The sequence below is a fragment of the Protopterus annectens genome, chromosome 14.part0, assembly GCF_019279795.1.
Source record: "Protopterus annectens isolate FY-2018-M chromosome 14.part0, PAN1.0, whole genome shotgun sequence".
NCBI lineage: Eukaryota > Metazoa > Chordata > Ceratodontiformes > Protopteridae > Protopterus > Protopterus annectens.
The window spans coordinates 540,658,041-540,670,550 of NC_056748.1; positions in this window are offsets into that span (position 1 = coordinate 540,658,041).

A 12,510-nucleotide genomic window follows, 5' to 3' on the forward strand; every position below is an offset into this window, starting at 1 on the left:
AAATTCACATCCTTGCTTGTCGAACAAGCGAATGAGTTCAAAATAAAAGGGGGAGTTCTGCTCAAGCCCAATTGGGTAACGTCACCCTTGGGAATATGTTGCATATGTATACATTCCTTAAAGTAGGACATTTTCAATTGAAGCTTTTTATATTTTAAAAGTTTATAATTAAAAAGCTTCAAATTATTAACAATATTATTATTACCAACAAAAGCTCCTGTGTCAGATTTTCTTGGGGAATCACCAAAACCCACTGGTTTATTTAACTAATCCTTTAATGGTGGAAAATCATTAAAACTGGATGATGGATCAGGAGCTGTCACATTAATCTACTCAGAAATCACACCATTGATACGGTCACATCCAGAAAGATTCACTGGGTTACTTGCATTGGTGGTATGTGAAAATGTTTTGTTTACCAAACTGAACTATGTTATATTTTTTTACATTTCATTTGAAGCCACTGTGCTTACAATAGATGTTAACATGGTTTAACCCACTTTATTTTATGTATTTATTTAACATTTTTTTATCGGGAAAGTCTGAGTTGGAACAAAGCCAATTTTCAGTGGAGTCCCGGGGAGAAATGCTCCAAATGTATGTCATGTGGGAGGAAACCGGAGCACCCAGAGGAAGCCCACACAGATGCATGAAGGACATGCGGAGTCCACACACAAGGCACCTCAGCAAAGAATCAAGCTGGAGAACCTCTTGCTGTGAGGCAACAATGCAACCGCTGCACCACTGCGCCATCCATTTAGAGCAATGATGAGTCAGTGAAAGCTCAAATAACATCACCCAATTTGCAGTAATCTACAGACTTAGATAACCATAGTCCAGGAATGTTAGCCTGAAAGTCTGAGAAATAAATGCCAAATAGGAGAGGGCCAAGCTCAGAGTCCCATAGCACACTCCTACTAACTTTTTTGCTCTGAGAAGTGGCACCTGCAACTCTAACTACATGGGTTCTTTCAGACAATATGTTAGCTTTCCAGTGCACAACATAATGATTTATATTCAGATTTACAAATCTATCAATAATACCTGAATGGGGAATAGTGTCAAAAGCCTTGGCAAGGTCCAGAGGCCAGGTCTAGATATGCTGTATGTACAGCATAACCTCTTTCCACTGCTTCAGTTACTTTTTCAAATAAATTAATGAGATTAGTCAGGAATCTTTGTTTGACAAAGCTGAATTGCTGAAAGTCCAGGGTTAAGAGATTTTCAAAGTCCAGTTTAATAAGTACTGAGATAATATGCTCCATAGCTTTACATGTGAGGCTAGTGAGACCGAGATGTCTATAGTTACCAAGGCCCAGTTACCCCAGTGCTATGCATTACAATTGCTGTTTTTGGCTTAGATTAAAGAGGTTAAGTAGGGACTCAGATATCCCATATTTGGCACTAATAATCAGGCAACCTGGTAAAATATCAGAACCCATGGGTAAGGTGTTCTTAGCATTTCAGAGGGCTGAAACAACTTGATTCATAATAATTAAAGGAGGTGGCTGGGATTCTGGAACCTGTGGAATAGCTATAACTGTAGGTGGAGTAACATATGCTCTGAATTTGTCAGCCAGGTTAATAGCTATTTTTTTCTTTGGGTCTAACTATGCAGCATTATTGTGGACTAGCGCTGAGCATTCTTGAGTATTAGTTCTTAACTTCCTGACATACTTAAGGAAATATTTCAATATTTGATAGTTATCTCATGCCACAACTAATAACTTGATGGGGAACCTAGGAAATGTTGGATACTTGACAACCCTGCACTTGAAAAGGGGTATTAGCAGAAGCAACCTCTCCCACTGCTAAAGTACCCCTGAAGGTATATGTCAGTACACAATAGTACCATTTGGCCTACATGGAGCTCCAGCTACCTTTCAGAAATTGAGAACTAAAATATTGAGAGCCCACTCATAATATGCTGCAGCATACCTAGATAACGTTGTTATACTCACAGTATGCTGCTGCATACCTAGATAATGTGGTTATACTCACAGTATACTGCTGCATACCTGGATGACATGGTTATTCTCACAGTATGCTGTTGCATAACTGGATAACATGGTTATACTCACAGGATGCTGTTGCATACCTAGATAACAGGGTTATACTCACAGGATGCTGCTGCATGCCTGAATAATGTGGTTATACTCACAGTATACTGCTGCATACCTAGATAACATGGTTATGCTCACAGTATGCTGCTGCATACCTGGATAATATGGTTATACTCACAGGATGATGTTGCATACCTAGATAACATGGTTATACTCACAGGATGCTGTTGCATGCCTGAATAACATGGTTATACTCACAGTATACCGCTGCATACCTGGATACCATGGTTATACTCACAGTATACTGCTGCATACCTGGATAACATGGTTATACTCACAGCATGCTGCTGCATACCTGGATAACATGGTTATACTCACAGTATGCTGCTGCATACCTGGATAACATGGTTATACTCACAGTATGCTGCTGCATACCTGGATAACATGGTTATACTCACAGTATGCTGCTGCATACCTGGATAATATGGTTATACTCACAGGATGATGTTGCATACCTAGATAACATGGTTATACTCACAGGATGCTGTTGCATGCCTGAATAACATGGTTATACTCACAGTATACTGCTGCATACCTGGATACCATGGTTATACTCACAGTATACTGCTGCATACCTGGATAACATGGTTATACTCACAGCATGCTGCTGCATACCTGGATAACATGGTTACACTCACAGTATGTTGCTGCATACCTGGATAACATAGTTATACTCACAGTATGCTGCTGCATACCTGGATAACATGGTTATACTCACAGTATGCTGCTGCATACCTAGATAGCATGGTCTTCCATTTAGAGAAATGGGAGCCACATATATTAAAGTTGCAGGCTGGACCTGCATCTATAAGCCAAGCAGGGCTGATACTGAACCCTAGGAAAGTGAACTGGACATGGTGGAAAGCCAAGTGTCTTGGATACTATATAGGAAGAAGATTTGTAGATCCATAGTAAGAGGCCATATAAACTTGGCATATACCATCCAGTAAAAGAGAGGTGGAGGTGATTAGTTGTATAATACAGAAAATGTGTAAGTGACTTTGCAACTCTTGTCTGTCTTTTAACATATTTGACTAGAAGGAAAGCTCCTGTCAGGGTGCAATGGTCTTTGAAGTAGATAGACATTTAATGAATTAAAAAGATCCCATGTTCTGAACTTGTATTAGTTACTTTACTAACAAATGTACCCTCTATATGCATCAGTGGTAAGTTTTGGAACAGTTTGTCTGAAGGTTTCAAGGTGAGGAACACCCTGTGTGCCATAGCAACCAACATTAAGCAAAGCTAAACAAAAATCTGCCACAGAAGGAATATTTATCAGTGAAGTGGACCTTGTATTCATTAAAATATAATTTAATTGGTAAGCACTATACATTAATAATCGATTGTGTTCCATTACAGTCATTAAACAAGCAAGAAAATGGCAACACAAAATTATGCTGCTGGGAACTATTCATCTTACCATTTCTGTACACAGCATCCCATTGGCTAACAAAAATATAATTTGGTTGTTAAAGTAATAAAACCCATCCATGTAAGACCAAACCTACTGTATTTGTGCTAGAGGTAGTTGTGATTTCTTGTGCATTGTGAGAGTGTAGTATGCTTTTTAAAGTGTGGGAATGTAGTCTGAAATTGTCATGGTTCTTCAGTTGGTTAATTATTTGTATTTGCTATCTAATTGCCAGCTAGTGCTTATATACAAGGCCTGAATGAGACACACCTGGAAGTAATTTCCATGGTCAGGCATTCACCATGAGATGAGACACAAGGAGACCCAAGCAGTTGCCTAGGGCCCAGTGCTGGCTGGAGGGCCAAGCCAGGCCATATAACATAACTGAAAAAAAGTTTGAATCAAATTTCCTGCTAGGCTTTTAAAAATTAAATAATTTTGTTCCTCCTCAGTTACTGTACAAACTCCTGCTGGGATCTTGAAAGATTTATTTCTATTCAAACTGCAGTCTCTTTCACTGGCTCTATGTCCCTCATTGTAGAAATTTCCAGGAATTGGTATGATTGTTTAACTCTGCAGCATGTCAGTCAGTCCCATGTTGTGCAACATAGTTAGAATGGATTGTGGCTTTTCGGGTGTATTTCTTTTGCAGCAGCCTTAAAATGTAGTGCATTCACACCATGGGAAGGAGGATTTTGCAGCAGCATTGAAATAGCCTATTCATGCTATGGGAAGGGAAGGAATAAGTCACATTATGGAAAGGAGCATTTTGCAGCACATTTACAGAATGGGAAGGAGTGAGTCAGTCCCAGTGTATTGACTTAACAAAGTATAACTTAAATGCAAGATAGTGATATTTAACTTGAATGGTACTGTTGTTAACATTGAAATGTAGTACAGTCACCATGCTGAAGTGATAGAAGTGTGTGTGTGTGTGTGTATGTGCACGCGCACGTTCAGTCAAACCCTGTACCTTAATCCTCCACACCAACTGCTAGATCTCCATTCACTTTTTTTTTTTTTTTTTGCTTTTTTTTGTTGCTTTCTTTGGTAAGTCATTCAGGCTTACAGTCACTCAGCGTCAGTCATTAGATTTTCATAGTTTTTATGGTTTACAGAATCTTAACCATTTAAAATGTACTGAATGACTGAAAGATCAGACTTAAACTAAGTCCAAGATGGCATTTCTCAGAATATTTCCTTTTCTCTGAGGTATGGCAATCTTGGAGTTGGTATATATAAGTTCGGGGGGGATTGCCCTCTACTTAAGGGGGTGCAGGCAGGGCTTTACCCCCAAAAAATAAGTTTTAAGAGGAAGAGCAATTTTCAAAATTTACTCTTCTCCCATGTTTTCTGTCTTTATTCGTTTTGTTTTTTTTGGCATTTGGCATTTTGAGTGCCACCATTTCAATATGGAGCCTTAGAGTACATGTTGATGCAAAACCTATTGAAGTTTTTAAGTGATTTACAGTAGTGTTTTATTGTGTATCTCCAGTTTTGCAGAACATGTCTGATTTTGCTTTCTATTTATCTCCTACCCTTCAGCAAGTCACTTAACCAGACAGCATTTTGGGGCAACTAGAAATTTGGGCTTCGCCCCTCAATGGTCCACTGGACTGTAAACCTAGTAACTATTTCTGAACCAGACTAGATATTGTGTAAAGGAAGGAACTTGATTGTAATAAACAGGAAGAATATCATACAAGCCATGTTTTTTATCTTCTGTTGAATGATGAAGGCATGTTCGTTATTTAAATGTGAATAAACTAGACAGCATGAACTCTGAGCTTAGTTTCAGTATTTTAGCAATTAATACATTTTTAATTTAGTTGCTTTTTGCAGATACACAGGTGTAAAATGCACTGTTTGCACTACAGTAGTGTGTCCAGTACTTAGTGAATATGATTAAGGCTATGAGCTGTTAAAAAGTGGTTTCCTGTAGTGCACGGTTTGATTCCCTTAGCATTCATTTGTCTTCTATGTGACCTTTGCCAAGTTACTAAATAGGACAGAACACTTGGGCTGTTCCTGAAAAGAGACACTTGTCCAGTGGGCTGTTACAGAATGTTAGCAAATGCTTTACACATTTGTCTTTTGAATTCCTGCACCCTTCACACGGGTAATAATTAGGTCTTCACTATATGCTGAGTATGAATGCAAGCACCAGAACAAAACCACAGCGAAGGAACAAACAGCTAATATGAAGAGCTGCTTTCTTCCCTTCTATGATAAGGGACTTGTTCCTTCGCTGTGTTTTTTGTTCTGGAGTTTATTCAAATACTTTTCGCCATGAATCCAAGCAGGTCTCTTGGAATTTGATGGGTCACCAGATGCATTTTTACTAAATGCAAATCTCAGGGGAAGAGAAGTGTATTTTTTCTCATGCTAAATCTGTTTTCAATGTGAATGTTTTGCTTAGAAAATGTCTGTTAGTGTTTTTCTGTAAAGTTTGAATTAAGTTTTAAATGAAATACAAATGCCTGTGATAACTGTAAAAGTAAAGAAGAAAAAAGTATGTACACTGACAAGTTTGAACAGTGGTTATGGTAACTGGGGACAGACAATCACATAAGAGGGTATTGTTATATCTGGCGGGTACCTGAAACATCATCCTGCATAGGGCCCCATTTGTCCATGATCCATTTCTGACTCTGCACCAATATAACATTATTGGCCTGGACAACTTATTCTTCAAGGACAATAGGCACTGCATTTGTATATTAAGGATTGAAATGCAAAGTTGTTTGCCAGCAGCAACCTCTGCATTAGCAATAGTTTTATCTAATGTGGAATTATTCTGATGACTTTAACTTCTGTAAAGAGTGTGCATATTGACTATCATATGTACTGTATTCAGGTGGTTAGTACTTGTGTTCTAATGAATACTCTTGTATTTAAACTGTGCTGCACATAGCTGGAGTATATGGTATGATACTATTGATCTTTATACATTTTCATGTAGGTCATCCAATGCTACCAATAAACTACAGTCTAATTTATTTCTTCATAACAATTATGGGGTGTATACAGTCAACAAAGTGGCTGTAACCACTGGTGGGGGGTTGGGAGTTCTCTGTGGATAAAGTACCTTATGTACTTATCTGGTCATATATTAAACTGTCTTTGCAGGACTAGTGTGTATGTGTTTGTGAATTAAGTTGGAATACTTTGGCTACTGAGTGTGTGAAACAAATTTTAAATAGGTGACTTTGGTCATTGTTTTTGACAGAGACATCTGGGGGAAGCAGTCAACAGTGTATTTTTGCTGGGTTTGGGGAATTTCTGTGGAAAAAAAATAACTGACTCTACTTAGCTGATGAAAGTTAAAAAAGTCATCAGTTTGTCTTTGCAGGGATTAGGATGCATTTTTGTAAAGCTAGTTTTATCACAATCAGACATGCGATGTGTATACAGTTGATAAAGTGGCAATAAATGTTGAGTACTGATACTAGTGGATTATAATGGTGACAGTTTGATTGACCTTTTATGGTTGAAATGTTCTGAAATGGGTAATTTTGTAACTGCTGGTTCATCCATTGTTTCATTGCACTCTTTGTGCTCTACCCTTCACTATTTCACTGTCTCCCTCTTCTTATTCTTCTTACTTTAACCGCATCCTCCTATTTTCCTCTGTACTGTGTACTTTATTATTATTACTGCTGTTGATTCATTGCTATTTGCACACATTTTGCTTGTATTCATATTACTTTTTGTTAAAATACCCGTCTACTGCCATTTATATTTGTCCAGGCATTTGGATCAGTCCTCTACCCTGATAGTTTTCAGCAAAGGGCAATGTTTGAAAAACCTTGTAGAGAGTGACTCCAAGGAGATCAAACAAGTTGGTAGGGCTAATTGTATGAAGTCATGTGGCAATTGTAAATTCTGCAGATATATTAATGATGGGCCCTATGTGATGGTGGACAGCTTTGAGAGAAGTTTGCCCTGCCCCAGTACATATAATTGTGACAAAACAGGTGTAGTATATTTGGCAACATGCACCTCCAATCCAGCGTCCTATGTAGGCAAAACCAATAGGAAACTGAAAAAATGCATTATACAGACATGTTACCTGTTTGAATTTCAAGAAATTAATTTTCTTTTTTATTGAATAAAATACACCATTCTGAAAAGGGTGGGGATGTGGGCAATATTTCCGAATACAAGGAGTTGGTTTGGCAGTTGAGACTTAACACTGGTACACTTCCTGGACTTAATGACTGTATTTCAATTAGAAGTGCACTAAGAAGTAAAGGGTTTACCTATTAGCTATTAATTGTGATTTCTTTTAAGATCAAGTACTGTTCTTAATTGATTTGTATTATTTGCATATCAAGTTTGATTTTTATTGATTAATGTACCAAAGATGTAGGTGTCTGTTTATAAACTAGATGCCTTTAAGGAGTTGTATATTGTTTTAACTTATTTGCACTTTATTCCTTATTATTACTAACCTTGTTGTATTTACTTATTTTTTATCATGAAATGATTTATTGTTTATTTTTATTAGTCAATTGGTTTGCTATTTAATAATGAATTATCTATGAGGCTGGTATTTTTACTGTAGAGATCTTCGATAAATTATAAAGTGTTTTTGGATGATAATTACTCTGAAGAAGTTCTAGTACATAGAACAAAAGTGCTTAGTCTTTTGTTATTAAACTTTGATAACAGCTCATGGTTGATTTCTTTGTTTTTTTTTTGTTTGTTTTTTTTTTTTTTTTTTTTAGTATTGGTTTTGGTTCTTAGTTACTTGTGTGCTGTTTCAACCCTGATATGTTCTCACAGGATAGTGTGCTAGTGGGCACACAGGATGTTAATTTACCAGGAGGTCTCACCATTCTTATCTGACAGGTTTACAAATATATTGCCCCTCAGTAGAACTTGCACGTACTGCATAACATTGGACTTTCCATGATGAGAGAGAATGAAGTTCTCGACTTTCGAATGACATTAGTACAGAGACTAATGGTGATGGCACCCATGGTATCGGTGGGGTGAATGGTGTAAATGGTCATCCTGATATTGAATTTAACTTAGAAGACTGGCTGCACCCTGTTAATTTTTCCTTTTCTATATCCAACAACACTTTTCAAGGCAAGGTTAAATCACAGCTGGACATCTTTGAATCTAAGTTTCACAAGTTCAGAAGCTTACAGCTGGAAAACAGTTACTTGGTAGAATATATGCAGGAAACAGGTACTGAAAAAGTTGATATTTTGGAAATACCCAAACCGTTTGGATGTCGATTCACTTCTGCATAAAGAACTGCTAGAATTATTTAATTGCACTAGATATAAACTTATGGAGCTATTGAGTAATGTTAATAAACAGATGATAGTGGTGCTGGACCATAATATTAAGGTACTGAATGAATCATTAACTAAATATTTGTTCTTTACCTCTGTTAAAGACAATTACAGAGGTATTTGTGTGCAGACAGATAATCCAATGTGACAAATTCAGGACCATAAATGTAGAAAATTAGATTGGAACAGAAGGGAGTACAAGGAACACCATGCATAATCTAACACTAAAGAAGAACTGGGAATGATGATAGAGTTTGCCTAATGGTGTAGAGTTTAACATTGGCAGTAGGGGGGATATTTGTCATCAGGATGTGGAGTTTCCATCGCATTTTTGGATGACTCCAAAGTGAGGCAGTCAGAGAGGCTTGCAAAACAACAATCCCTGGTGCCTTGTCAGTCTATGACACACCCCAACAGGCAGTACGACCGCCGTCAGTGGAGTGTGAACTGGAGCAAAGGCAAGGGCAAAGGCGGGGGAAGGGAAGAGGTAATGGCCTTCACTTCACAATGTTTTGACATTTGCAACAACAGTGTGCACCTAACTTCAGTCAGTTTTACAGTTTTTAATTTGTCCAGCTTTAGTTTTTCAGATTTTTCTGTCATTGTTTGAAAAGGGTTTCAGTTTTGCTTCCGATTTTAAAATGGACTTTGCTAAAATTCTTATTCAGTTAAAAATATTCACCAGGAGTTTAAATTTAAGGTTATTGTTTTCAGAGAGTTAATTTATTAATTGTGATTCTAGATTAAGGAAAATCATTTTTTTGCCCCACCTCAAGTCCTTGGTAGCTGCCTTTGAGAGGTTGTGTGAGGAACTTTATAGAAATATATGCCCATACAAGAGAAAGGTGATGAATAATAACTTTACTTACTAAGAAGGGGAATGTTTACTTCAGTTGAGGAACAACAGCAATATTTGAGTTATGAAAACTGACAAGGCAGGGGTGTTGTTTTAAAGGGTAGTTTTGATTATTCATTTAAAATGTTTGACATTTTATTGGATGAATCTATATATAGAAGAGTTTCTAGATGTGAAATCAATATTACCTGTGCTAAAACTGGTTTTCTTTTATTGGACTTTGTGTATCAAGGCATTATGCATACAGATGTTCTTGAGTTCATAAAAATTGGTAAGCCCATATGTCCATCCATATTTGGAATTCAGAAGATATGTAAGTGTCTCTTTGATCCTCCATTTTGACCTATTGGTTCTGGTAAAGGTTCTAAAACAAACCTTCTGCAATATTTGCTGATAGAAAATGTAGCACTTTAATGAATAATGGGTCCTATATACTTAGAGACTCTTGGCAGTTATTGGAGAAGTTAGGTACTGTTTCTTTTTATAATAATGTCATCTTTATTACCATTGATGTAGTGAATCTTTATAGAGTTATCCCACATGGTCTGAACAGTTTTTTTTAAATTAGTAATGCCCTTTGAAATGATTTCTGTTAATGAGTCAAACGTTATTGAGACATGTTTGGAAATGGTATTCAATTATAATTACATTTACTTTGAGGGTGAATATTTCAATCAGGTATCTGGAGTCACTGTGGGGGCAGCATGTGGCCCATGTATGCTAATACCTTTTTGATTTGTTGGGAGGATGAGCCTGTGTTTCCCTTCAGATTCTATCCCCTGATTCATGCCTATTTTAAATTTGTGGATGACATTATAATACTTACGGAAAGGTAGCATGGATAAGGAGTTGATTTTAAAGCATTTCTGGAGAATTCCACTAGTGTTTTGAAATTCACTTACCATGTTGATTCAGCCAGTATTAATTATTTGTATCTATACTGCTTTGGGCAAAAATATCTCTGCAGGTTTATTTACTTCAACAATATACCATAAAAGGACATTCTCTGACTCGTACCTGCATTTCAAGAGTTGTCATCCATTTCACCGGAAGAGGGTCATTTTTAAAGGCCAAATGGTTTGGTTATCAAGAATAACCGGTGTGGATAGTACCTTTGTGAATGAAATTGATAATTTACTTTCTGTGTTTTGCGAGAAGGGATATCCCAAAGGTTTATTCAGCAAAACTAAATATGTGGTCTCTGAGTGTCCGTTAGGTAGATTTTATCCCCTTTTACAGCCCATAGGTGATGTATGATCAACAGATACTAATTTTAGTTGCTATCTGCCACACAATGACAGATATTGTAATTTCTTTGATTTTATCATACCATAGGGATGGATTTAAATACATTAGTGGTATTCAGTGTTCCTGTGTTACCATTTTTCCAGTTCAGTTGAGGGAAAAGTTAGGCTCCCATCCCAGGATAGTTTTCAGCAAAGAGTCATGTCTGCAAACCTGTTAGAGAGGGGCTCCAAGGAAATTGGGCTAATTGTATGAAACCATGTTGCAGATGTAAATTTTGCAGATTTATTAATGTTGGACCTTATGTGATAGTTGACAGCTTTGAGAGAAGTTTGCCCTGTACCAATAGATATAATTTTGATACAATTGGTGTGGTATATTTGGCAATGTACCTCCTGTGCAAAGTTTTATGTAGACAAAACCAATAGAAAATTAAATGACAGGGTAAGGGAACACATTTATGACATTAAGAAAAATTGATGTGCCAATGTATTATATAGACACTGCATTGCCTGTCTGAATTTCAAGAAATTTATTTTCTTTGTTATTGACAAAGTACACCATTCCAAAAAGCATTGGGACTTGGGCAACATTATAGAACAGAAGGAACTGTTTTTTCAGTTGAGATGTAACACAGGTACCCTTCCTAGACTTAGTGACTTTATTTCAGCATTAGTGCACTAAGAGATAAAAAGTTTACCTATTATTAAATAGGATTTTTTTTAAGTTCTAGGTACTGGGCCAGATTCAGGAAGGCTTACACGGAGTTCAAGAGTAGTGTAAGCCTCCGTGTAAGCCTCCTGATTCAGCAACAGCCCAAATCTCCGTGTAAGAGACAGCTAACACGTCTCTTACACGGAGTGGGCGTGGAAATGCTCAATACCTCATTTGCAGCTCCAAGATATGCAAATGAGGTATGTGAGCGATCCACGGCCAAACCAGTCCGTGTAACGGACGTGTTAAACAGAAATGTACTCAGCTGACAACTGAGTACATTATTGCAAAATTAAAACGGAGCTATGTCAGCTCCAAATAAAGGTGCATTTGTTATATTAAGCATGCCAATGGCCAAATATGTGGCCATTGGCATGAAAGTGTTGCAAAAAAGTTATATAACTTTTTTTTTCACGGGATTTATGTGTTTAACTGTAGCACACCGCAAAGCGGGTGCGCTACCTAAAACTGAAAACCGAAGCTTATAAGCCCACAGTTGTGGGATTTATGTATTACATGAAATGTCAATGGAGGGACTTGCAGAGCAAAACAATATGGCCTCCGTTTAGTGGTTGTCAAGGGGAAGCTCCGTGTAAGATATGTAATTAAGCATTACTAGGCAATCCTATGTAAATGAGGCTTACAATACTGAATCACACTGCCACATAAGTAATGAGCACTTTCTGAGTCGTGTAAGAGTTAGAGAAGGGGAGGAACAGAGTAAGAGGTAGGTGACATCATGGGGGAAGGATAGAAAGAAATGTAACAGATTGGAGGGAAATGTAAGTTAAGAGATGACAGACAGAAGTCATGGAGGGAGGTGTGTCCCAATAGAACACTGGGAATGTC